The sequence below is a fragment of the Dermacentor andersoni genome, chromosome 6 (assembly GCF_023375885.2).
Source record: "Dermacentor andersoni chromosome 6, qqDerAnde1_hic_scaffold, whole genome shotgun sequence".
Taxonomy (NCBI): domain Eukaryota; kingdom Metazoa; phylum Arthropoda; class Arachnida; order Ixodida; family Ixodidae; genus Dermacentor; species Dermacentor andersoni.
Window position 1 is genome coordinate 123,865,012 of NC_092819.1, and position 27,905 is coordinate 123,892,916.

At 47.5% G+C, this 27,905-nt stretch overlaps 1 protein-coding gene across 2 annotated transcripts in view; it reads left to right on the plus strand.

Annotated features, from left to right (window-relative positions):
• LOC126523520 (NADPH oxidase 4-like) overlaps positions 1-27,905 on the plus strand; it is a 262,696-nt gene that overhangs the window by 108,071 nt on the left and 126,720 nt on the right. The window lies entirely within an intron of this gene.

The following is a 27,905-nucleotide window of genomic DNA, read 5'->3' on the forward strand; positions in this document are numbered from 1 at the left end:
CAATAACATTCAATAGACTGCAAAATATCATAGGCCACTGCAGCACTAGAAAGAAAACTTCTATTAAAACAATTATCAATACAGACATTAAGGTGGAGGTGAAATGTTCCTACTTCGCTCAATTTGATTCCCAGTTACGCCATGCTATGTTCTTGCTTTTGATACGATGCAGGGAAAAATTATGTTTCTTAAACACATATGCCGTGAAAACGCTTACACCTGCATGGCACGATCGACGACCAATCAACATAGAATAAACAAAGAATTGCGAACTGGACAAATACAGTAAAATGAGCACTTCCACAGACAGACCTCCCGCTTCCAACCAACGTACCCAAACTGCCACACTTCTGAAGATAAGGTGGGCATCGATTTTTTCCAACCGTTGCCATTATTCCTGGTTTCAAACCTACCGGACGAATATTCAGTTATGTGACGTGGTGGGACACTTACAGTGATCATATCCGCGAATATTTCGGAGATGATATATTGCGCACAATGAAAGAACTACCGCTAATCTCGAGCTTTCAGAACACTTCTTCGCGCCTGATTCAACATAACAGTATACATAATAAAAATAGATAGTTATACATTAATGCATAATTGCCTTACTTGATTACTTCTCTTCATCTTGCGGGTTTCCGCAGAACTATTACGTAAAATTATACATGTTCAGCCTTCACAAGAGTGTAGCGCGAATGCTTCTTAAAACGGACAGCGACCGAGCAATGCGGTCGCCATACAGAGGACTGAAATAGGTGATTTTACGATGCATAAGTAATCGAAGGAAGCACCATGTGAAGGAAGCCTTTCATGTTGTTCTAGTTTGTTACGCTTCATTGCATTGCCAAGGGCAATAAGGGCTGTGAATAGTATTGCAGAGATGTTGAGAACGCACGTTTTTGTAACCCTTGCCTTGAAAATAAGGCACACATTCGCTTCTTAGCGGATTACTCTGTGAAAGCGTATTGGTCTAGCAGGTCGTTTGACTCAACGACGGACTTCCTTTCTATTGTGTCACCGTAGTTGATGAATGCACCTTTTACACTTAGAGCTGAATTAAGCTACAAGCAACTGTCGACGAAGCTTGGCGGTGGGATCGGACCAAAGCGTGAAATACCCAGACCTCAGTTGTTTTATTACAGGTGATATTACACAGCTGTGAAAAGTGACCTCGTGCTAACGGTCTTCCAGCGTATAAAAGCTTCGGAAGATTTGCACTGGTATATACCGGTGTGGCGACCTCCTGCATCGTGAATTAATTATAGAAAACGATGTAAATGAGGCTTACTTGGTATGCCGAGAAAGGCACGAAGCCCCATCTCACACGTCCTTTCGCTGACTGCGTTTCAGTGTCGTATAAGCGGCCATGACAATTTGCTGTATCTGTTAAGCTAACACTATATACAGCCAACATAGTTATGTGCTCTCTTGTTTATGAGCTCATTTCGCTTATTATTCTTGTATTCTTTAGTATTGTTTAGTATTTGTACTGGAGTGGCAACATTATTTTTCATTGTTTATGAAAAAAACTGTATCGTTTGTTTTTTTCTAATATGTACACTCCAGACCTTGTTATGTTGTACAATGCTTTTAATACTTGTATAAGATAGGCATATATTTTTTCACTGTCAATTAATAATGTATGTCTATTATGTTTTTTATATGTTCTATATACTCTGTTAATCTTATTGTAACGCCCCCCTTACCCAATGCCTCATACGAGGCCTGTAAGGACATTGTTAAATAAATAAATAAATAAATAAATAGCCTGTCTGGAAATGCTGCTTTTTATGGGTGCTTCCAAAGCTAACGACTGTGTCTTTCAAACAGCCGTCATCAGTCAGTTGCAAGTGATTGGAGTCGCGGCAGATTTCTTCCGTTTATTCCATGTGTTCTTGGGAGATCGTGGCATTATGCTTCGACTTCGAGGTGTTTCCAGTGATTTAGTGTTTCTTTCTCGGCATTCCACAGAGAATGTACGCTATCTCTCTTGCTATTTTCCATCACCATGGCTGGTCTCGCACATTCTTCAGGTCACCGCACACCAGTGAAAATATCCGTCAGTGTAGATACCTGCGTAGATGGATTTAGCATAGAATACCCGCATTGCAGCGCAGAGAATAACTGGCTATCTGCGTCACCGTCACGTGGTAACCAGTGGGCAGTCTCAACTTTTGAGGCACACGTGTCACCGCTTGCCCTACCACTCCCACCAGAAATATAGTCTGACATCCACAAGTCTCAAATATTAAGCGTGTGGTTCTGGGCATTACTCCAGATCACGAAATAGTATGCGGGTGTGTATACATCACACTGTGGCGGCGTCGAGGACTGCGCGTGCATTGGCATCTTGTATAAAGCTGACTCACACCCTTTCTGGCTTCAGTCGTCCCAGGATCTCATGACCAAGCTGCTTCGAGTAAGCGAGTCATCGCTCCCTTCTCCGACAGATCAGCGGGGTGGCCACGTACGTTCTCATTAATATGAAACACGGAACACGCTTCGTGGATTATGTTTACGCAGCTCGAGAAAAAGGAAACAGATAAGACTGCTGTGCAGATGCGTTCTCTCGACCTTCTCTGGATGCTGTTTGGTTTGTTCTGCCGGACCAACAGGTTTTAGTCTACGTTTGTGGATCTACCGTGCTTGGTTTGCTACTCGGCCTACTTTGCAGGAAGCTTCCACAAACATTGCTAACTCTCGCCACGAAACGCAACATCGAAACTATCCTGCTAAAGATGCGGTGGGTTTCATATGTCATCGGTTTTCTTTGAAATGATAGCACGGATACTCTCGCTAGGATGAAATCTCACAGCCCCCAACGGCAAGTATCCCAAAGAGTCATGAAACAACTAAGCCAGGCAGCAGTGCTCACAAAAGATAGCTTTGCATTCTGCCATACAGGCCGTGCATAATCAAGCGATTTCCTAAGACGAATTCGTATAAGTGTGTATGATACAGCTTAAATATGCATAAAAGCCAGCTTGGCTATCTCAAACAGGGAAAAACCTTTCTCCGGTTAATTCCTCGTACAATTAAATAGAAGGTATCGAACAATTTGGTGATGCTTATACTGTCGTGCTGAAAGGAACACGTTTCTTAGGATGTTACAGAGTACAGTTATTTCTCATTCGCGTTTACAAAATCTGATGTATTGAAAAGGATTGGCCATAACCCGCAGAGAAGTTGCACTCCTCCTACTTGTGATATCCACGACTCTGGTTTATTGGACACCTTGCCACGTGCTTTAGTGGCCTTGAAACACACGCGCAGGCGGAGAAGTTGCCAATCTCGATTGCCTCCGTGAAAGAACCCATGTCGCTGTCAGTATAACCATGGGGCTCATTCCCTATATCCTTTAGCACTTAGTTTTCAGTGACTGTGTAAAAGCTTGACAGAATCGCCAAAAAGACGTATACACGCTTCGCAAGGAGCGTGCCTAGATATCTGAAGATACGCGGGCGTTATGGTTTTCACACCATAATTCCACTTTCATCACTGCCACTCATCTCCCCTAAGCCGCCGTGGTGGTTTAGCGGCTACGGTGTTGCGCTGCTGGGCACGGGGTCGCGGGATCGCCGACCACATTTCGATGGGGGTGAAGTGCAAAAACGCGTGTGCCCTGTTTGGGGGCACGGTAAAGATCCCCAGGTGGTGAAAATTAACCCGGAAACATTCACTATGGGGGTGCCTCATAATGAAATCGTGGTAGAGAGAATTTGTTTGAAAAAAGGCAGAGAGGCCGGCATGAGCTAGCACGCTGTGGACTGCTACTCTGCACAAAGGGAGGGAAAACGGAGACATAAACGTGTGATGAGGGATGATGTCTGTGTCCTCGCATATGTTGCGCGTCCACACCAAGTTGCTTCGTAGGAATGCGACTGTCTTATATAAAGGAGCACCAATTATATGCATAGATTCATTTTCATTCGCTTAGACAGAGAGAACGTGCAGTCGTTGTGCCCATTAGGTACTCATAAGTCGCGGAAGCCGAGGCCGAACGCAAGCACGGCAGAATTGAACGCGTCGGGTCCACGCGTCCGCTGCCAGCGCGCCGAAAGGAAAGGTCGTCGGCAACGGTGGCGGGAGCCGCCCGGTCACGGCTTTTGTTTCGTCACAGCAGTTTTGTTTGCCTGTTTGCTTCAGTGTCCGGCTGCCCACTTCCGGGCCACCAGCTGGGGAACGGCGCGTCAACAAGGCACGCGACCCCGTGACCCCGATTTTAAAAGCCCCACGAACGAGTGCGGGGGGCTCCCTGAGAAAGAAGATGACGTCTGCCCGACCGGTGCTCTGGTTAATCGCGCTGCCACATGGCTACGGTTAGCCGACCGAGCAAATGCCGCGGTAACAATTGAGATGCCACGATGAACGACGAGCCACTCTCTATTGCCTCGCTTGGGGCATCGGTACGCTATTACGTGCTGGCTATGGGTGGATCGTAAAAGGCATAGAAGTATTCGCTGCCAAAGGGCATTTGCATCGCGTACAGTGGCGGTTGTCTTTTCTTTCTCCATTTATCACGTGACTACGAAGGTTCGAGGGCGCCGCTGGTGATACGTCTTCGGATTTTATTCCGTTGTCGAATGCCCATGAAAGTCTTTGAGAGCGCACTCTTGGCATAAACCGCGCGTTTCTGAGCACTTGCCAGCTATGCTTGTGTCGCCGTTCGTCGTTGGCTTAGCAGCTCCTCCATGGCGATTATCGTGTTTGTTGTCGCAAGAACGATAAAATAATATGCTCGTACTTGTTTCGAGGGGAAAAGCTGCACTGTTCATCGACAGATCGAACATGTGAAGTAGTATGATTGATAACTTCGGCTTCGTCTACAGCTTATTACTGAATCCAGACAAATGGGCAAGATTACGCAAGGAGCGTGAATTCCAAACAATGTTAATAATTATTTATTGTTCTAGTTCTCCTAGAATAAAAATTGGAGAAGAAAAGTCAGAAGGTGTAATTTCGACCTGTCGAAAGCCTACGCACCTGCCATGAGTAGGAAATAAACATTAGCAGTGATGAGGTCTACATTTATATATTATTATTATACGTAAGTTGCAAAACAGAGTAAATACAGTTTCAGTAGATGGAGGAAAATACAGGCAATCGTTTAGAACATATGAGAATAGGTATGTACAAGGATCCCAAATGCATGAGGATATATATCCACGAGAGACTGACAGAAAATGAAAAGCTCAGAATCTTAGCCCGTATTACCAGACGCCTGACATTCCAGGCCGAAACCAGGCAGCCATACAATCCATGCGATTACTCTTCCGCATTTACCAATAAGATAGACGGATATTCTCTACGTTTCGTGCTAAGTTAAAGCGAAAGCAAAGCTTATTAATTAGACAAGTGCAGAATAACACTATACCAACACTGGTTTCACTCCATCCACTATGGTGCCTTGCGTTTGATCTCCCAGCACAACCCATATAAGGTGGAAAGCACCCTGACACGACACGGATATTCTGGGAACGTGGCCCGTCACCTGTGACCGTCCGCACAAATTCCTACGTCCGTCTACTTGCGAACGCCGGATGGTTGACTGAAGCCACCACGCCGAAAGGTCAAGAGCACATGGCATAATTCACTGAGGCTGAAATTCGCCAGCTAGACTTTAAACTGAGGGCGTCTGTAAACGCAACCGTTTTAATAAAGGTTTCTTTTTTTCACACATTATACACGCATTCAGGCCTCCATTACTTTACTCGGTTTGATGTTACTTTCGCCAGATCCTTTTAATTTCTTTATGTGACTAACCGCCCGATTTTTTGCCGGTTTTCCATATTAGGAATGTACCATTCCACTTGCATGAAACAAGACGAACTGATCGTCCTAGTGACGTTACGAAAACTTTGTGCTAGGTGTGCTTCTCTGGAAACTTCCAGTCTAATACCGCTTGATAATACCCTAGCGATAGAAGTCACTGCTGGTCATTTTGTAGATGAAGCCACTCACTCAGTTTTGTTTTACCAACTCTATTTTCTGTCGATTAATAATACCTGCTATGATAAGAAACACGACATGCGTTGTTCAACTTCTGTTCAAACCGCAGGATGATACGCTTGATGCCTTTAAATGTTAAGATATCTGGTGGAGGTTACGAAAAACTGGAAGGTAGTATAGGCAGACAAAGGAATGAAAGCCATTCGCAAGGCTCAGACGTAAAGGCCTCCTGGGAAATAATACTGAAGGAAGGTTTACCTGACAAATAAGGGATGTGAGAGTGGGAGGTGGGTGTAAGCTTCCTGCCATTTACATTAACAGCATTGCTTACATTTCTTACGCAATTTTTGATATTGCTTAACTTATGGGGAAGAAGTACGCTAATGTTGATGCGGTCCAAAATAATTAAACGCCTTTCACAAGAAAGACGTAAGGTACTGTTCCAGTTCGATAGGCCGATTAAGGAGATCAGGTGGGCATTGAAATACGTCAGCGGGCTGAACTCTGAATGCATTTCGGCCAAAAATATTTTTTTTTGTTTCGGCCAAACTCTAAGCGCACAATCGTTGAGTTTTATCTCTCAGTTCGATGCCGTCGAATTTTTCCAGCAGTATTCAGGACTCTAACCGCCACCTTGTGCCGAGGAGAGAAACGTCATAGGCTCTAACCACAGCCCTGCTTGTGACAGCTGTGCGGTTGTAGTAACCCTATAACTTTATGATGCATATTTCCACACCACGCACTGAAAGCAGGAAAGTTCAGGCAAAGCTTCGTGTGTGCCACTAATTCCCCAAAATTCTTGAGAAAGTTCATTATTGCAGTATCACGCTTCAATTGCACCTCTACTTGACGACGTTTTACTCTGTATATTATGCTTTATTTGCGTAAATGACCGGTCGTTCGTCCTGTACAAGGCTGAAAGTGGTACGCACTGCGCCCACTGTTCGCTTCGTAAACATGCGCACTAAGCCTTCATTCAGGCATGCGTTTTGAAGTGAAGCTTTCTTTGCCTCTTAGTGCTTGGCGAGTGCTTAATAGAGCTGTTTCGCCATTTACTACCTGGCCAACGAGATATGTGCAATAGGGTATGTTTCATTGTGTGTGCTGGATACGTGCAACTGGGCTTATGGTAACAGGTACGTGAACATGCCCGACCGATCCCCCAGATAGAGAGGACTGGCCCATAAGATTGGTTTCATTTACCCAGAAAGTTGTAGAAGTCAGCGATAGAGAACTGAAGACGTCGGCGTCGAAACCAGGCCGAGTGTGGAGACCTAAAGGCAACATCATGGGATCAGAGCGTGCATCGAGCGGAGAGCCCTAAGGTACAAATAAGTTAAGAAGTAAAGTGAAGACATTTCAATAAACTCGCAACCTATTCCCGCATGTGCATGGGACCCCCGATTTTTTTGTTTTTTGATCGACTTTTCTGCCTCTTGGTGGCTTGTGACAGTTGATGACTTTATTTCAACTGCTAACATCAGTAACCAGCGAAGAGGTCTATATCACTTGTCCATTCGTTTGTTGCTCAATTTGTTCTTTCATTCATTGGGTTGCTCGCTGACTGGCAACAATCTATTGCCATCACACAGATTCTCTTGAATCTCAAGTGACCAGTTCATCTCTACGCGTTCACGTCGCGGTCAACAAAGATGTAGAAGTAGACCATATCAAGAAGACCGCAACCAGCTAGCAGACAGAAGAATTTGGACACTCCCCGTACTCTTGTGTAATATGGGGCCTCAGCTTGCTTTGGGACAGATCCTCGCGGTGTCCGCTGCACAGCCGGTGGAGATTCACAGGCAGCAAACTGCAGCACCTATCGGGCCGGAGCTTGAATATAGACTCGTAAATACAGGTGCTTCACCTGGTCTACCGCACAACCCTTCGGAGTGGTTTGATGGGTTTGTGGGACGAACGCTTTTCGGCGATACTTTGTGATGTGCGAAAGGCGGCGATGTGGCAAAAGCTTTCTCTAAACCGGGAACACGCGGTGACATATATTTTGGGATCAGTAGGAATCAACCTCATGGAACGAAAACATTCATTATTTCCGCTCCGTGATAGCGTCAGCCATACTGGACGACGCACAGGGCTTAAGTAAGCTGAGGGCTGCTCGGAACATTGCTGAAGGTTGAAAGGTGGCCGCGGCTGCTTGAAACGCTGGTGTCTTGTCGGTGCCGTTTCCTGCCTCTTTTCCTCGTGAAATCATGTTCGTTACGCGCAGCTGACGCCGTTCTCCTCTAGCTTCGGCGCCGAGGATGGTTAGCCAGAGGAAAGGCCTCGCTAACGCGAAGTGTGCGCCGTGACCTGCGTGCTGACACTAGTAAATGAAAACATTAGGACAGAAACAAGAGGGGCGAGGGGGGGGGGGGGGCACTGCGGACAGCGTGGGGGGCAGCTGCAAAAAAAAAAAAGAAATGCAGTAAGAGGAAAAAGGTCACTGAAAGGAGAAAAGTGAGACGAAGACGTGGCCATCCGCGTACAGACAATGGTGCAGGTAAGTCATGGTTAACGCGCGCCGCCGCGTATGCACCTGGAGTTGCTATTTTGCGAGCCGCCTTCGCAGGGGCGACCACACGTGTACCGCTTATGTTGGATGCTACAAGCGCCGAGCGTGATGCGTGGACGGACAAGCTGCGGAGGTGCGTGGTCCCTCCGGCGGCGGCCAGGGCCGCGTGTATTGCCGCCGGTCGCGCGAGCGAAGCAGTTCACGATGGGGCAGGGTATATCCGACACGGAGCGCGCACACCGGGGGCGACGCATTCGACCGGTCTTGGACAATGACGACGCGCGTTCTTCTACTTCGTCGGCCTACCGCCCCCGGTGCGCCCTGGCAGCGTTTGCTTTCAAAGCTGCGGCCGCCGGCACTCCGCGGGCGGCTCACCCAAAAAATCGGGGTCGCACATCGCCGCGTCAGCCGCGCCGCAGCCGCGCCGCAGCCGCTCTTACCGCGACGCGCTTGCCCTTTCACCCGTCGTCGTCGCAGCCGACAGCTGGAGCCGTGCCGAAGAAGTCGCGGCAGGGCAGGGCGGTAAAGCCAACACAAGAAGCGGCGGGCACGTTGTTTGAACGTGCCGTATACGTGCATACCGCGCGGCACTCGACTTCAAGAAGGAGACCCGTTTCCGGCAGGCGCAGCGCGACTTGTCTCAAGTCCTTCCGCGCATATCGCCGGCGGTGTCTCGCGCATTTTCTTCTTCCGGCCGAGCCCGTTCCGGACCTGTCGACCCCCCCAACCCCCGCCCTTGTTTTTCCTCTCTGCGAAAGTGCGGTAAACTTCACGTGCTTGCGCTTTGGGAGCGTGTGGACAGAGAACGTGGTTTGCTTTCGACGGAGCCCACGCCCCTTTATTGAATGTACCAGTGTTTCACTGCGCCTACTGTGCACTGCGGTTGAACAATATTTGCGCAAAGGCCGCTGTCGCGTAAACGTGGATATGCCTACGCTACTGTCTGAACACTACGACCGCTTTGGCGATGCCCAAACAAAGGCATCCCCAACGGCTGCGTCAACAGCTAGCCCTTCTCTTGCTTTTTTTTCATTCTACAAATATTTTGCGCTGCATAGCGGCATTGCGCTCACGAAAACTGTGGCTCGATGTATGTGGAAGAAGCGTAGTTTTAATCGACCGCAAGATTAGGACAGATGTTAAGTATAAACTGTTCCGTTGCATCTCTAACGTTGTATTTGGCAATTTCTTGGCACATGCAAGTAGGTATAGTGAAAGAGATATAAAAACAGAACAATATAAATAAAACCGTACGTTCACGTCTGAATGCTCTACCTGAATCCAACATTCGGCATTATCTATGATCCCTGACGCTGTGATACCTGACGCCAGAACGAAGACACCATCTGAAATGTAACCATCGTGTACTCATAAAATTCACGGATCGTGTGGTAAAGAACTTGAACTTGGTATTTTGCTATCATGGTACTTCTTGAATAGCTCTACTTAAATTCGCTATGTTCCGCTGCGCCTGCGTTGCGTAATTCGTGGCAGCTTCCCTTGCTCAATACTCTGTGGAATGCAAGAGCTTCATTGGTATAAGCGGGAGAACGTTGGAGAAGGGATAGGTGGAGCGACCGAGCTTCACTTTTTGAGAAGCTTTTCAGTTTCATACGCGCATGGCAACTGTGGGCAGCACTGCTGCAACTACTGCTATCTCGCAACAGCCATACGCGACTGAAGATGCTACCTTAAGTATATACGGCTTTGGCGCAGTTCACAACAGCGCCAAGCTCAGCGGATAGAAACGTCACATAGCACCGCGGCATGAAGCTTTTTTTTTTCCTTTCGTCTTAAAGCCAAAAACGTAGGGTCACAGGAAGACAGGAGATGAATCCATTAACAGCGTCAGAACAAAGGGAAGGCTGAGCCTGGAGCTAATATTACAGGCTGTGTTCTGTTCTCAACGAATACATGTGCGAGCGCGTTCCCGTTGGCTGCCTCACTCGCTCATCACGCTGGCTCAAGCTTGCTGGCTAGGGCGTCGATGCCGGGCCATGGGTCGGCCGGGCATTGCACTATCTTGGGGACCGGCCCACGTATGAAAAATTGTTGGTCTATATTCACGGAGACGAGACCCGCCAGAACCTAGCCAAAACAGCTTAGCTGTAAAAATGTGATCCGATCCAGGCGACAGTGCAGGGCCAGGGGCAGTGGCTTGTACCCCCGTAAGACAAAGGCTTCAAGTAGTCAGCAAAGTGAAGCAAACAGTGCGTACATTATCTGGAATAACGCATACAACAGACAGAACAGCATACGTTTCAATAAAGGACAATCACAAGATTTGTAGGACGCTTAAGCTTCGCCTTTAAGAGTGGAACCGTACGAACCGTTAAGAGTGGAATCATACGTGGGACCGGCCCACGTATGAAAAATTGTTGGTCTATATTCACGGAGACGAGACCCGCCAGAACCTAGCCAAAACAGCTTAGCTGTAAAAATGTGATCCGATCCAGGCGACAGTGCAGGGCCAGGGGCAGTGGCTTGCACCCCCGTAAGACAAAGGCTTCAAGTAGTCAGCAAAGTGAAGCAAACAGTGCGTACATTATCTGGAATAACGCATACAACAGACAAAACAGCATACGTTTCAATAAAGGACTATCACAAGATTTGTAGGACGCTTAAGCTTCGCCTTTAAGAGTGGAACGCGGTAGCATTCAAAGATCCCGGACTACTTCTCGTGCGTGCCGGCAACTGGAGTGTATGTAACTGTAATGTTTACCGGAAAACGGTGGCCGCGAACGCTATGCACGAAGGCGGGCTTTCTGGTAGAAACGCGGCCTCAATTGCGTGGGCCGCCATGCGGCGGAGGCGAGTACCATCTGGAGGTATAGCAAGGAACCGCGCGCGCCGCTTCGTAACCCCTGAAATACTCACGCGCCGGCGCGCGCCAATGGCGGACGCTGTGGCTGGTCTAAGCATGGTAGAAACGGTGCAAAAGGGGTTTCTTTGAGCTTTCGCGTAACACAAGTATGTTTTCTCGTATAGTCAAATTACAGTCCGACGCTATCATGTCTGTATGTTGTATGTAAGTCCTACTTTGCGATTTTTCAAGCGTTTTAGCTTGGGAAGTTCAATTAGTTCAATAGCTTCCTTGTACCACATGGAGGGCCTGGGTATGGGTGATTCAAACATCTTTTTGCCGAAACGACGTTCAACGCTGAACGCCGGACTCGGGACGCCGACGCCGAATTTTCTGCGATACGCGGCCCTAAAAGCTATCACGTTAAACGAATCATATTAATCACATAACTGATGAGGCGCTCATGATACAATGCGAAACACGCATGGCTCCCGGCACACGTTTCCCGGTAAAGATTACTGTTGCGCAGCGGCCGCACTGACTGAAGCTTGCGACACGGGTAAATGAGGTCCCCTAGCCTTTCGTTATAGAAGAACCAACCTAGCAGCTGCTTTCAATGTTGTTGGAGCACTGCTATGGGAGGCTGCATAGCTGTCAAAATTGCCATTAGTCCCTTACTACCGTTACTCTAAACGTAAAAGTGAAACATTGTATACTCCCCTCAGCAGTTGTAGCCGTGGTTTCGAACAGCTTCACTGGACATTCACTTTCTCAGGGCCGGGATTGCGAGTCAATGTTTTCTTTTTTCTTGGCTCGTGTCACTACGTAGGAAAATCACGAAATTGCTGCTTTGTCAAGACGGGCTGTTGTCTCTGCTAAACTAAAAATTTTGGAATGTGATCATATAGAGCTGTCTCCCTACTCGCTTTTTATCACACCAAGCGCTCTCGGATTCCCAGCGCGGCACCTTGAAATATGGAAATTATGAGCTAGATGCAAGTGATTATTTCTCATAGGCTGAAGGCAAAGTTTCGCACGAAGCCACTTAAACCACCTTCCTGACAGATTTTCTAGTGATAACACTGCCGCACAACCAAGAATTTCCTCTTCGGGCAGAAAACGCTTCATTTTTTCAGTGTGCTTCATGTCCTCATACGATAAAAACCAGTCTTACGTGTTACCAAAGACATTGTTCTTTTGCATGAGGAAGGTTCAAGAAGTTAGATTGAGCACTGAAGCAACTTAAGAATATAAAAGAAAAAGCTGGTAGAATATTTTCCCGTAGGTCATTTGTTGATTCTCAGCGGCGCCTCCTAATTCTTTCACGCTCGTGCAGCTTTATCTACGTGGTATCCTTGCCCCGCATACAAATAAAAGATAAAAGAAATACAGACTTAAGCGTGTAGTTTCAAACATTTTGCCGTTCGTACGAGCATATGCCCAACAGGAAATCAGCGTTGAGGTTGATTGGGAGACAGTCCTCTACTCATCGTCTTATATGTAAATATGCAGGCGTAAAATAACTTCGCGGTGCTGTGTATATCTCCAAAATCACTAAGCCAGCTTAGCAGAATTATATGCGCGCTGATAACATCACTTACGCTGCGCGAGGCTGGATGGCGGCCTTTAGTCCTGCATTGTGGCATTCTCACGAACAACGCTAAAGACGTCGTACATGCGACGGCTGAAATGGCAAAGGCTTTAGTGTAAGCTTGCGGAAATGGCTAAAGTAATGTTCAGCAGGCTGGAAAAACAAGAACAGTTCGTGTTTTGTAGTCAGGTCTTTGAAGCCTGCGCTAAGGTACATTTATCTTCGAAAAATAGTATCGGGGGACCTTCAGGACGAGTATGCGACGACCCCCAAACGAATAAAAATCGGTTTGTGCGTATATGGCGGGCACTAGGAAGTCAGGTCACGAGCGGCGGCATACGTGTATCCTTGAAAAGAAGCATATAACAATCAAGGCGTTGTACAAATTTTGAGTTCGGAAACTTGAAGGATAGTAAGGAAAATCGAGGGGATGCTGAGACCCACTTAGCAAGTGGAGGGAGAGAGCTGAGAGGTGCAGCCTTAGGGGACGAGAAGACGGCAGTATGGATTGATGGACAAAGATGTGTAGCAGATATTGTGACCAAATGTATCCCCTTCAGGCGCTGTATGCATAACTATGCGTACCATGATAGTGCCTCCAGCCCAAAAGCCCAGGAAAAAAGTGGTATTGAAAAATTGTCGCGTGTATATTTAAAGTATTTTGATCACACTGGTGTTGCAAATTTGAATGATACGCGTAAAACGTTTTGCTAAAATGAGTTGGAAGGTAGGGAGCAGGGTGTTTGCTCTGGGCGCCAGATATGTCATCATATAGCGGGTTCACTTCTTTGGTTGTATTTAACGATGTTTTCTATCAAGCATATTTTTTCAAGTGGCCGGGTAGGTGTTTTTCAAACATTGTGAACATGAAATTGTTTACGTCCTCATACCTGGCGTTCCTTTAGAGAGCTGTTGCATGAAGTCCACGTTATGTAAACTTGATGAAACTGTCTAAATAACTGAAAATTCTTTGTTCAGCCTGTAGGTAGCACACTTTTCATAATTGAAAAAAAAATGCAAGAACTTTCGTGAAACTAAATTTTCAGTGCATAGAATTAGTTGGCTATCGAAGAACATGGTTGCGCCGGTCATGTACTTTATGAAGTACATAACTATTGGTTTTCTAGAAGACTAAGTTATTTTATTAATTTCCAACGCTTGTCTAAGGTTTGAAAGGTACAACCAGATTTAGATCTCTTATTGTGTCCTACTGTTGTGGTGCAGCAACACAGGCATCTGACTATCTTCACACACAAGGCCTTACCATCTCAACAGAAAAATGTGCCTTAGTCGCTTCTACGCGAAAAGCGATGTCAGGTTATCCTGTATGCATCAATGGCCAGCCTGTGTGCTACAAGAAAAATAATCGGTTTTTGGGTGTCATTATTGAGCGAGACCTCTCTTGGAGCCCTCAGGTTGCCCACTTGAAGAAGAGGCTCACATCTATTGTTCACGTCTTCAAGTTCATCGCCGGAAAAACATGGGGATTATCAGTGGGCTTCATGCTACAGTTATATCGAGCGCTTTTTACCGGATTCCTACGCTATAGCTCTCCCGTGCTTGCTAAAACATGCAAGTCAAATCTTCGAGAACTTCAGAGTGTGCAAACACAGGCACTACGTGTTTGCCTAGGCCTTCCGCGGAGCGCCTCCACAGCAGGAACCATTATAATGGCTCAAGACCATCCGATCACGACTTACATCAGCACCGACACACTTAGGACCCATGTTCGTCATGTTTCAGAAATGTAATCAAGCTCTCTTGCCTGCCTGCCAGAACGACGACCATAGGCGTCCTTCTCCAACGAAGTCAGCAAGCATCGTGTATTCGTACCATCGGGCTTCACACCCTCAGCACGTTCAACCTCAGCTTTGTGGTGTTTAAAACAACCTCAAGTGAGTCTTACGGTTCCAGGGATAAGAAAGAAGACCGACCTGCCTACCTTGGCCTTGAAGCAAGCAGCTCTGGATTATTTGCACACTTTCTACTTTGACCGAGTCCACATATATACGGATAGCTCTTCCACCCAGACCAGCTCCACCGGCGCGGTGGTTATACCATCACGATCGCTAAGCATCCGTTACAAGACTTCTCACTTGGCAACATCGACCGGCTCGGAGCTTGTTGCCCTCCGAGGTGCCGTTGATTATATTAACAACCAACCGGCTAATTGGTGGACAATACTCTGCGATTCGAAGGCGACCTTACAATGTATTCTGTCATCTCTTCGTCGCGGGTCATGTGAACAAGTCGTGTCAGAGATACGAGAAATGCACCATCACAAGATCTTGAAAAAACACGACTTCGTGTTTCAGTGGCTGCCTGGCCATTGCGGTATCTCCGACAACGACCTTGCTGACGAAGCTGCTAAGAAAGCACACGAAGGAGCAACCCTTGTTTCTGTACCTTTGTCGCGGACCGACGCAGCCCAACACCTAAGCAAGGTAGCACACCGTATGACATTAGAGAAGTGGCACACACCTGAATTCACCCAAGAACGATTGCATTCCCTCGACCCCTCTATGCAACTGCGGATGTTACCAGGACTTCTGCGAAATGAGGAAACAATGCTGTGCCGCTTACGCTTGGGCGTCGCATTCACCTATGCATATACGTATTTGATTGGAATGACTGATAGCGCCGACTGTAATGTCTGCGGTGTCGAGGAAACTATAGAACATCTACTGTGCTACATGACCTCTGCACAGCTCGCAATCAGCTAGATAGAACATCGTTCACCTTGAAGAAGATTTTGGGACCATGGCCTCGTATATCGCAGCTACAAAAGGCCACAAAAGCTCTACTGCGATATTCGAAAGCTACTGGATTGAGTGAGCGTCTGTGATCCGGACTTAGTGACCGAAGGATATACACAGTAGAGTTTCTCTTCTTTTAAACTTTCCGTCCCCTTTTTCCTTTCCCCAGTGTAGGGTAGCCAACTGGGCTCAGTCCTGGTTAACCTCCCTACCTTTCATTTATCATTTGCTCTCTCTCTCTCTACTGTTGTGGCCTTTTGAAGTTGGGTTCTTTTACGTAGCCAGCAGCAGAGGGGGTGCCGAGAGAAGGAAAACGCAGTAGACGACAGCAGACGATTAATTTGTGTGATTAGATCAGGGGATATTCAAATAAAGGAGGAATGTGGTTCACGCCATATTGGGGCAATTGAAGATCGCTAAACGTGGTCTTTGTCAGGCTTCGTCTCTAGCTCGGGGTTGGTTTCTATTTCCCTGTTCAAGTACATAGTAAACGTAGAAATGCTTTTCTGAGACAACAGCTGCATCGATTTTGCTCAATTTTGTTGCAGCTTGCAGAGGATTCTAAATTGCAGCACCTTCGGAAGCGCAATTCTTATTTAGAAACACATTTTGTTTACAAAAAGCGCCAAAAGACTCTATTTACGAAGAAAAATAAAAAAGAAGAGAAGCACGACAGTTGCAAATGCGCAACATTGCACAAAAAGAACAATTAGAGTATCTCCAGACTACAAATTTGATGCATAACTCTACAGCTTAAGTGAAATTTTAACAATGTTTATGAGGGTATTGCAAAAGTTCTACTCACAAAATAATGAGAAATGCGTTAACAAGGTAAAAGCAGGAGCCAACGTTTCGACAAGTAGACTTGCCTTCTTCAAGGCGACATGTCGCCTTGAAGAAGACAAGTCCACTCGTCGAAACGTTAGCTCCTGCTTTCACCTTGTTCTCGTTTTGCTCATCGTCTTGAATTTCCATCTCCCGCCTTCCCTGTGTTTTCCCTAGTCATAAAATAGTTGCAAACATAGGAGTGTTGTATAATACGTACATTCTGTCCGCTTTAGATGTACGCCTAAGTTCGGTTCGCACAACTGTGATATCGTTTTCTATTGCTAAGTAACAAAGTTGCAAACTGGATGTTTGAGTTTCATAAAATTGGGCAATTTTCAACAATTTTTGTAACAAAACATAGGCGGGTGAACTAAAAGTTCGACCTTAACTAGAGTGTAACTTTTCCTTTTAAGTTCAGCAATCTTCCGCAAGATCTCTCAAGTAGTTACCGATGAAAACTATTTCGTTGTTCCCGTGTATTTAGACAGGAGCTTGCGAGCTAAAACATTCATCTCACGCAGGCGGCTGTTCTTGATGATGAAGATGATGATTCCCACGACGGCTGGAAGTCTACGGCGCATTTCTCGCTAAATGTGCGCAGATGAGCACCCGACCAAGTCGATTACGATCGTGTCAGCCATCCTTATTACGTTAGGTATCAATGTGGATTAAACCGGCGCTCGTGGTTGCGCTGTAAAATGACTTAGGCGATGTGGTTTCCAATGAATGCTCGTCCGCAGACCCGTGCAGGAAGAACAGTGCGATTATAGCGACTGCCTTATAGTAATGTTGATTGCAATGTGTAGCTCTCAGCGTTGTTTTGTTCATTAACTCATATATCCGCCTTGAACCGGAAGTTAAGGCGGAATCTGCGCCAAACATCCGTTGTTTCCCCTTTTACGACTGATATACAGGTGTCCCATCTAACTTTAGCCAAAGTTTAAAAATATGCGAATGTCACGTAGCAGGACAGAACCAAAGTAATGTTGTTTGCCGTCGCTTGGACAAACTCAAACTACTTTTTTCCATTCCGCCTAATCACATAATTAGTCTGAATGAATCAACTTCTAAAATATTATAATTAGATGGAAAGTGTAAATGAGAAAATTGTTGAGCGGTATGATAAACTGCTGATACAGCTTTCTGTCCCTCAATAAGTGCTACATATAAGTGTTTTTCGGAGTGTGAAAGAAGCCCGCAAAATGCACGCAAAAATTGCTGCTCGACTGGCCGCTCGAAGCACTTTGCGTGTATTCGCGGGCTTCTTTCGCGGTCAGTGAAACACTATTATCTAGCACGTATTGAGCAACAGAAATCTGTGTCGGCGGTTCATGTCACTCTACAGTTTTCTCATTGACGCTTTTCATCTAAATATAATATCTGAGAATTTGATTCATTAGGAATAATGATCTAAATAACCGGAATAAAAAAAAGTAATTTGAGTATCTCCAAGCGAGAGCAAAGAGAGAGACAAAAGGGAAGGAAAGACAAGGAGGTTAGCCAGTGTAAATACCGGCTGGCTACCCTATGCTGGGGAAAGGGGTAAAGAGAATAAAAGGAGAAGGAAGAGAAAAAAGAGCAAACAACATAACCTTGGTTCTGTCAAGCTACGTGGCATTCGCATATTTTTAAACTCAGGCTAAAGTTAGCTACGGCACCCTGTATACCTTCTGGTGCAGTTTTGCTAGCAGCGTTTCATGGATAATTTTATTTATTATTTATTTATTTATTGATACTGTCAGCCCATGACAGGCTATTACAGGAGTGGATGTAACATACATAAACAGAGAAGTGCATTAGTGCGATTGAACCATGCACTAAAAAAATAAAAAAAATGAAGTAGCACTGCTGATATGAAACACATTAACAATATAAATACAGAGCACATTTTGACTTATTATGTCACAATATTACTACAGAACATCAGGGTGTATCAGGGTACATAAGACAATGTATTGCTTCCAAGAATGCATTAACTGATTTTATTTGGACAATTGAGTCAGGCAAAGAGTTCCACTGCTGAATTGCCCTGGCAAAAAAACTATACCTGAAGCAGTCATTGTGCACTGTGGGAGGAGGTATATACATACTGTGTCTGTGCCGTGATGTTTCCTGTGTCTTGATCTGGAAGTACTCGTCGTATCTTATTTTGACATGGTTATGAATTACTAAGAACAGGAATTTAAACCTTTCCTACTCCGTACGTTTTTGCAGAGGTGGAAGCTTTGCAAGTTTACACAATTCAGTCGGAGAGTGAAAACGGCGGTATTTATTAAATATAAACCTAGAAGTAAGGCGCTGGACTTTCTCTAGTTTTAGACAGTTACTTTGGGTGTAGGGATCCCATACTATTTTTGCGTATTCAATTATAGGCCTTAGCAAGGTTTTGTAAGCTATAATTTTAGTTTCAGGGGAGGCACAGTGCAGGTTACGTCTCAGCCCCCACAATACTTTGTTAGCTTTTGCACAAAGCTCATATACATGAAGATTCCAACGCAAGTCGGGTGTAAATATAAGACCTAGGTATTTATGTAACTCGAGCAAGCTCATGACCGTTGATACTGTATGAGAAATTCAAGGTATTGTTTTTTCTAGAGATGGACATAAAAACCGATTTAGTTGGGTTAAGCTGCATTTGCCACCGATCACACCAGTCCTTAATTTTCTGTAAGTTAAGCTTAAGGTCGGCCTGATCACCTGGTGACTCTATTCTCTTGTACAATATGCAGTCGTCGGCAAACATTCTTATTTGGGTAGTGATGTCATTTGGCAGATCATTTATAAAAACTAAGAATAAAAGGGGCCCTAAGACACTACCCTGGGGTACCCCAGATACCACGGGAGATAAACTAGATTGCTGATGTCCCAATTGAACATATTGTTCTCTATGTTCAAGGTAGGAAGTGAACCACCATAATATCGCAATTTGCGTTCAGAGAAGGCACAGAATAAATATAAGCTCGGAGGAAAGGAAATAAATATCTGAGGATTATATACAGGAATGAAGGGATATGGAAAAACAAAGTGGAGAAATACATTAAGAAATAATTTCGGCATAACATACAGAAGGATGATTTTCCAAATTAATGCGCGAGCATTCACAAAAAGACGCTGTCGAGCTCTGACACATAAAAGCACATTTAATCAACTTCGATTCTACCGTCTGTCATGCCCGTGACAGAAGTCAGGGGAAGGTGAATGCTAAAGTATCATACTAATTTCAACGCTTTCAAATGTTCTGTACCTCTAGCAAAGATAACATTTGTGACATCTCCTGTCCTTGGTTTAGGTGCGAAGTCTGTCACTGGGAGTTCAGGACTTCAGGGAACAATTTGTTTGCAGAATTTTGTTTGCAGAATTTTGTTTGCAGAATTTTGTTTGCAGAATTTTGTTTGCAGAATTTTGTTTGCAGAATTTTGTTTGCAGAATTTGTTTGCAGAATTTGTTTGCAGCTACGTGGCATTCGCATATTTGTTAACTCTGGCTAAAGTTAGCTCGGACACCATGTGTAGATACGTGCCGTCATGTGTTCATGTGGCACCGAGACCGATCAAGTTGTCCAGCGCTGTTTATTCCAAAAAAGGCAACGCCCCAGCTCACGCGCGAGGAAGTCGAACAGGGAAGATGATGATGGGTATGTACAAATGAAAACGACGAAGTACGTTAATAGTGTTTACACTAACTTCCCCCCGTCATGGAAGCGCCCAGCCTGGCTGCAGATTAGAGATTATCTAAACGGGGAGTGAAGGGCTTCATCCGCGAGACGTGAATAATTTTGGCATTCCGGCGGCGCCGGTCAGTGACGGGGTGTACTGGGCGGACGAGATAGTTCACTGCAGATGTTTGCTGCACAGCGGTGTATGGGCCAATATAGCCTGGAAGGAACTTCTCACAGAGGCCTGGGGTGCGGACTGGAGTCCAAAGCAGGACTTGGTCTCCAGGGTTAAAACGTAGGTCACGGCGTTTGTTGTCGCAGTAACGCTTGCGCTCAGCTTGGGTAGCTTCTGTGCTTTGCCGGGCGATTTGGCGGCAATGTGCAACTCGGGCAGCAAAATCTTCTGGAAGCGACGCGTTAGGCGAAGAAGGTGCGAAAGAGAGTTCTATGTCGAATATGGTGGAAGGAGATCGTCCATACACAAGGAAGAAAGGGCTGTAGCCGGTAGTCCGTTGAACAGCAGTATTATATGCGAATATCACAAAAGGAAGAATTTTATCCCAGTCAGTGTGGTCAGGACGGACGTACATGGAAATCATGGCAGACAGCGTACGGTGGAAGCGCTCAGTAAGGCCATTCGTTTGCGGATGATAAGTAGAAGTAGATTTGTGGACGGTATTAGTGGCCCGAAGAACTTCCTCGAGAACTTGTGAAATGAACGCCTTGCCACGGTCACTGAGAAGAACGCGAGGAGCCCCGTGGTGCAAGACGATGGCGCTCAAGATAAAGTCGGCGACCTCAGAAGCGGTGCCGGATCGCAGAGGGGCAGTCTCGGCATATCTTGTTAAATGGTCGACCGAAGTGACAATCCAACGGTGACCGGAGGGTGTCGACGGCAAGGGACCAAAGAAACCAATGCCAACAAATTCAAAAGGTGCGTCCGGGCAAGGGAGAGGTTGTAGTGAACCGGCAGGAGGGGATGTCGAGCGTTTGCGGTGCTGACATGACGCACAAGAGGCAATGTATTTGGCCACCGTTGTGGATAGGCCAGGCCAGAAGCAGCGGGTCTTTATGCGGTCGTAAGTCTTGTGGAAGCCCAAGTGGCCAGCCGATACGTCGTCGTGAAGTGCCTCTAATACCCGCAAGCGAAGGCAGCGAGGTAGAACTGGGACCCACCGGTGACCTGTTGGGTGGTAAACGTAGCGGTGTAGCACGACACCTTGAAGGCGGAATTGTCGAAGTTGGCGTCGCAAGCGGCTGTTGGGTGGTTCGGCGAACCAACTAAGGCGATCAATGAGAGCTCGACAGTAGGAGTCGGCCCGCTGAAGCGAGACGAAATCAGAGCGCGATGAAAGCGTAACTTGGTCCAGGGGCGCTATCGAGAGCTGGTGTGAGGCAGGCGTAGCATCGGAGTGACTTGGTGGGAAAGACGACGGCGCGTTACCGGGAGAGAGCGAGAGTGGGCAGCGAGACAATGCGTCTGCATCATGATGACTTTTTCCAGACTTGTACGTTATAGTGAACTCATATTCCTGCAAGCGGAGTATCCTATCGTAGCTATCGAAACAGGCTTTGTGTTTTGCCAAGACCACCATTAAGGCTTCGGACTGCGCGGCTGTTAGGTCAGAACCAAGAACGGCTGAAGGAGGGAAAGAATCATCCAAACCTGTGGTTGGGGCTGGCGATGAAGAAGGGCAAAGCGTGACTATAGAGATAGGTTGAGTGTCGGCGAGGGTTGCCACAGTCATCCCTTTGGACAGCATCACAGGATCTGGGGTCGTGTTGCAAGCAGACATAAGGGTGCGGCCGCGTGAAAACCGGACGAGACAGGTGGCAATGAGAATTCCGCGAGAAGTACAGCGGGAAGAAGGGGCGACTAGGGCGTCTCCGTCGGCGATCTGACTGGATGTTACGGCTACAACGTCTTCGTGACCAGGACGCAGGACGTAGTCTGCAGCGATGGCCAAGCTCATGCATGAAAGTGAAGAGTCCGCAACAGGTTCAAGCTCTGTATCCGTGATGTGGACAACTTCTTCCCTACATGAAATGACGGCTGAAGCAGAATGTAGGAAGTCCCAACCCAGTATAAGTTCATGGATACACGTTGGAAGGATGATAAATTCGATGTGGTGGCGTATGCCGTCGATGAGAACACGAGCAGTACACTGTCCGTCTGGGTGAATGAATGCATTATTAGCACCACGCAAAATAGGTCCAAGATAAGGCGTTTTTACCTTACGGAGCCGGGAACACAGATCACTCCGAAGAACAGAAACGGTGGCACCGGTATGGTATCGATGAGAGCTGACGCGGGAACACCTTCGACAGTCACAGAAAGCGTGTTGGCCGGGTGAACAGGAGGAATTTTTGAAGACCGATAAGAAGCAGTTTCCTCTCCAAAAACTGCAACAGCTAGTTTTCCGAGTGCAGGTCGGCAAAATGGGAAGTGGAGCGAAGCGTTGATGTAGAGCGCCGGTAAGGCGATGGAGAACGACGTCTGGCCGAACGGGAACTATGAGGCAGATTGGGAGCATCTGGAGGAGACGGACAACGCTGTTGAGGGAACGAGTACGATCCGGGATAGTAGTCGTCTGATCGGCGAGTGCGGTCTCTTTCGTGCTCAGCATAGCCTCGTCTTTCATCCTGCTGGCGACGGTGGCAGAAGCGAGATGTATGGCCGCGTATATCACAGTAAAAACAAACCGGACGAGGCGGACGCCACTGAGGGTACTATGGCGCAGCAAGTGCTCTAGTTCCCATAGAAGCCAAATGGTCATAGGAAACGCCAGTAAGCACGGAAGTCACGGTAGGGGTGGGTAGCGAAACAACATCCGCGTAGGTAGGTGTGGAGCGCGCTACCGGAGCAAGATGCGTCCTGGGTGTAGTCATCGCTGTCAATTCCTGCTTGACGACCTCGCGCAAGTCGAAGGTGGGGGTTGGGGCGCAGGCAGCAGGTGGGCGCCTTAGGTCTTGTAGTTGAAGCTCTTCGCGGATGATGGTGCGGATAAGACCACGTAGATCTGGAGAATGGGGAACTTGAGGATCGCTGCTGTCATTTGGAAGACGAATAGACTGCAGCTCGTCGAGGCGTTGACACGTTGAAGTGATGTCTTGGACAGAAGCCGAATTTTGCACGATTAAGGCGTTGAACGCGACAGGCCCAATGCCTTTTAAGATGTGGCGAACGCGTTCGGCTTCCGTCATGCTAGAATTCGCACGGCGGCACAGAGCCAAGACATCCTCTATATATGAGGTGTAAGACTCTTGGGGAAGTTGGCGGCGCGTACCAGCTTCTGTTTGGCGACTTCTGTTTGGCGACTTCTGCACGGCCAGACGAAGAAGCGAAGATTTGCCGCAGCTTGGAGGTAAGCGTGGACCAATCCGCGATGTCGGATTCGTGGTTGAAATACCACGTCTTTGCAACACCGGTCAAGCAGAAGGCGACGTGCCTCAATTTCTGGGTGTCGTTCAACTTGTTGCAAGAACTCACGCGGTCGTAGTGGTCGATCCAATCGTCGACGTCATCACCGCGGAGTCCCGCAAAGACGGGGATCGCGCTGAGGGCTCGTCACGGTCCAAGAGGGCGCCGCAGGCGGGGTCGTCTGTGTGGTAGGGTTAGAGGCGCCGAAAGGGCCGGGGTTGGAAGTGTCCATTGTTGTAGGGGTAGCTGGGTGCAGGCGGCGACCGGAACGGAGCTCCAGGGAGGACGGGAACGCGAGAGGACGTCAGGGTCTTGACGTACCTCCACCACTTTATAATACCGAGACCGATCAAGTTGTCCAGCGCTGTTTATTCCAAAAAAGGCAACGCCCCAGCTCACGCGCGAAGAAGTAGAAGAACAGGGAAGATAATGATGGCTATGTACAAACTAAAACGACGAAGTACGTTAATAGTGCTTATAATATATATATATATATTTACGGGGTTGCTATTTCCTTGTGCCTCGATAGTCGCTGTTGCTGTTTCGCGCTGCGAGACAAAGACCTATTTAGGAGAAAGCCTCCTTTAGTGCTAGCTCTCAGGCAAGTGTTGCCTGCAAAATATATATATATATATATATATATATATATATATATATATATAATTAACCCCTAACAGCAGTATTTGCCTTCCATTTCACTGCGTCGTGTCTTTATGGCTAGTGCAATAGCTACTGCGCCCCCCCCCCCCCCCAAAAAAAGGACGAAACAAAAGAAACCTAAAAAAGTACTTTACACGTACGCGTGCAGATTACCCGTTTATTTAGTGTCATTTTTCGACTGAGAAGGCGAGCCAACTGAGCAAAGTCCATCGAAACAGAATTTTCCTATAGAGGAAAAAGAAAATCCCCGATGATTACGATACTCCCTAATGCGAAACTTGAGCGCAGCTCTATACGTGTGTTCATATCGCATATATTGGCTGGTGCGGACAACGTTTCTCGGGCGGCACGTTGCAAATGAAGATAAATGTGGTGCCACTGCCAGGATAACCTGGAGATCGCGAGATGCAACCCGTGGGTGCGATTCACAGCAGCCGCCGCGGAGACACCTTCCAGATGACGCGTGCTACTATGGCACCATCTGGTAGCCATCATCGCCGCACTACTCTTTTTTTCTCGCGCTTTCGCCTACCCTCCTCCTCCGCTTCCTCTTTTCGTCTTTCATTCCCGCTCCGCTCCGCGTTCGCTCTTTCATCCTTCGCTGTGCTCGTTCTCTCGGTTACGCCGAGAGCCACGCCGACGCTCGCCGCAGTAACGAGCGCCTAAGGGCTGCGTTCTAAAACGTGGAAAAGCGGCCACCACGCTGTACAATAATTTACACCCTAAAAAGTGAAAAAGGGTGTAAATGTGTCTACAACTCACACCCTTAGGGTGTCCATTATATAGATAACACCTTAAGGGTGTGAGTTATAGACACATTTACAGCCTTTTTCACTTTTAAGGGTATAATTATTTTACAATGCACCTGGGTGCTCATTGCTGCTGCACTCATTCACAGCAGAACGCCAATGACGGGCAGGAGCTGGGCGCCCTGTCCTGCTAGCTGTCGCTGCTTCATTACGCAGCGTGATGTCATGTCGCGTGCGCGTTCGTTTTGTATACTTCAGTTTTATTCAGAGAGAGAGTGGTTTTAAAGGGGAAAAGGAAGAGATAAGTACAGCGCTGTTAATTATTCAGCTTTTGCGTCTTTGTGTTCGACTCTGGCATCCAGACGCCGCGTTAGAGGGCCTAGCCGCGCTCTTGCAGGGCTACTCATGTTAGGGCGCTGGGCTTGCAGCGGGAGCGTTTGAAAACAGTGGCGAGTGGCAGCCAAACGTAAGAACAAAGGTAACTCGCAAAAATATATTATTTACAAAGCGAAGCTATAGCGAGAAATTGAGAACGTACGACGCACCTCCTGTCCATTTCCTTCGTCAATACTTTGCAGCGTTACGTCGTGCTGCCCAGACATATGTCGGAATCCTCACCAACGTGCCCAGTTTTCATTGATATTACAGCGCTAACTTATATATGTACCTTTCTCCGACATAAAAGCAACGTTTTATAATGATAATGATACTGTTATGCAAAGAAATGTAGCTGGTGTGCCATAATATAATTTCCGATCCCTCGTTTCACTTGCTCGGAAGATGTGGCACCGTTTCGGAGCCGTTTCGATGCCATATAAAAGTGAACATTGAAATTCCTTTAATCCGCGTCAAACGACAACCGCACTGAAAGCATATCGCATGCTCTATACGCAAAGAAACGCCAGAGGACATTTCTGTCACTTGGTTCTGTGCACCTTCACCACTCTATACTGTGCGTACATGTATCTATGCGTGCCTGTGCCTGCGACTTGCTGGATGCGCTGACCACGTAGAGCGCCGGAAAGCGGATCGCGGGACTGGTTCTCCACGTGTCAGGTGCGCCTTCGGACACCTACCTCCTTCCGCCGGTTTTGAGTTCCTACTTGACCTAGTCCTCCCCGCCTTGTCAACGCCGGCAGACAAGCGGCGACGTCGCGCGACGCGGCTGCGCGGGAATAGTACGCCCCGCTTGGCCCCATGACTGAAACCTCTACGACACGCCGGGACACCCGGAAATGAAATGGATGACGGGTCCGCTGCCAGACAGGGAAAGGGCAGGGAAAGTTGACGCAACGAAAATACTCTCCAAGGATTGCCTGCCACGGGCTTGAAATGCGCCTAATGGAAATCGAAATGACGTCTTGAATCAGGCGCAGGAGCGAATAAACGACCTGTCAGTTGAAATTGGTTCCGACGGGCGTACGGCAGGGCGTGTTATACACGCGAAGAAGAAAATGTGCTTCATTGCTGCTTCTCAATTTCGCGCTCAAATTGGACGTATGTCGCCCGCGGCTTGTTTAGTGTATTCGTCGGGCCAGCTGGACGTTTTGCGGGGACACGATTCACAAATAATTTTAGACGGCCGGACATGTGCTGCTGTGCCGGTGCTGGTTGCCACAGTAAGGTGGGTGTGTTTTCAAACCGAGCTTTACCGTATTGGTCGTTTCCCGCGTCGTCACTTATAACAGGAATGGAGGGCGCTGTTTCCTTTTTAAAAGTAGTTTTGGCGGGTGGCATAAAACGAGATACAGATAAGCACGTGGCCAGTCTTAGAACTCGCAAAGAATAGTTTCCCACTGCAAGTAACGTTTGGGATCTGTCAATTCAACAAAATTCGAACTGGGGTCATGCAATATTTCCAATGAAACGAACAATGCGGGTAGTGTCTATAACTCAATGGCATATACCGAGATTACACAGCGTCCCCTTAGAGGCAAGCCGTAAGTGAGCGCAAAAGCCCATGCATTAATCTATGTTTCTGTCGGCCAGTTAGGCAGCGGAAGCGATTAATGTTATAACATGTCAGCCAATTCGACACTTAGGCAGCTTGCAGGCATCGGAAGGCGGTCGGCCTAAGCAAAAAAGTTGGTGAAGCAGTGGAAGGTCCTGCAAGGGGCAGGAAAGAAGTAAACACTATCAAAAGAAAAGTAGCGGGTATATGGGGCTCTCGATGCAGGGCTCCACTGCCGACTTCCATGAAGGCTTTTTCGATGGAGGCGACCAGGCACACTTGGCTCTTCAGGAGTTTCAACGGCGGTATGTCAGTGCGACTGAAGGGTCGTGGCATAAACGACGCTAGTGCTGCTTCTGATCATTAGGACGAGGTTGAACTCCCAGTGTGGCTACTCTTGCTCAACGTAGCTAGGTCTGGCAGCCTTTATCTAGTGCAATCACGGCGCGCCTTCGACATGCATAAGAAAGTTGCGTAAGGTCAGCCGATATGTTTCGCATTGCATCAGCCCTACATTGCCTCACTCTCCTTGGCACAGAGACGTGCGTATCAGTTATTTGACCACCCGGCGAGCCTAAAGCCCTGGCGTGCTCCCAGAACGTGCGCCCCCTAGTATTACTGTCTGTGTCAGTGGCGCCGCGTGGCGGCGGACGAGCGCATAGCCGTCGCTATTCTCCTCCGTCGGCGGGCAAACAAACCTCCCGCGATCGCGCTCAGCGAGAGTGACGGCGCCGAGGTGAAGAGGGCGCGTCGCGGCCGGAAGGGGAGAAGCAAAAGTGAAATGTGTTACGTGAACCACAAGGCGCGACCCCGGAAAACGCTCGTCCACCTCTGCCTCCGCTGCCGCCTCGCTCATTTCGCTGCAACGCCGGCGACGACCGCTGAAAACGTGCGGATAGGCGTGCCCGATCCTATAGTCAAGGGGGCGCTGCGGTGGTAATCACTACCGGACCCCTTGCGGACTTCAAGGCATCTGGTGGTAGGGGGGCCTTCGATTTCGGGCCGAAGGGGACGCTCGCCTAATGCG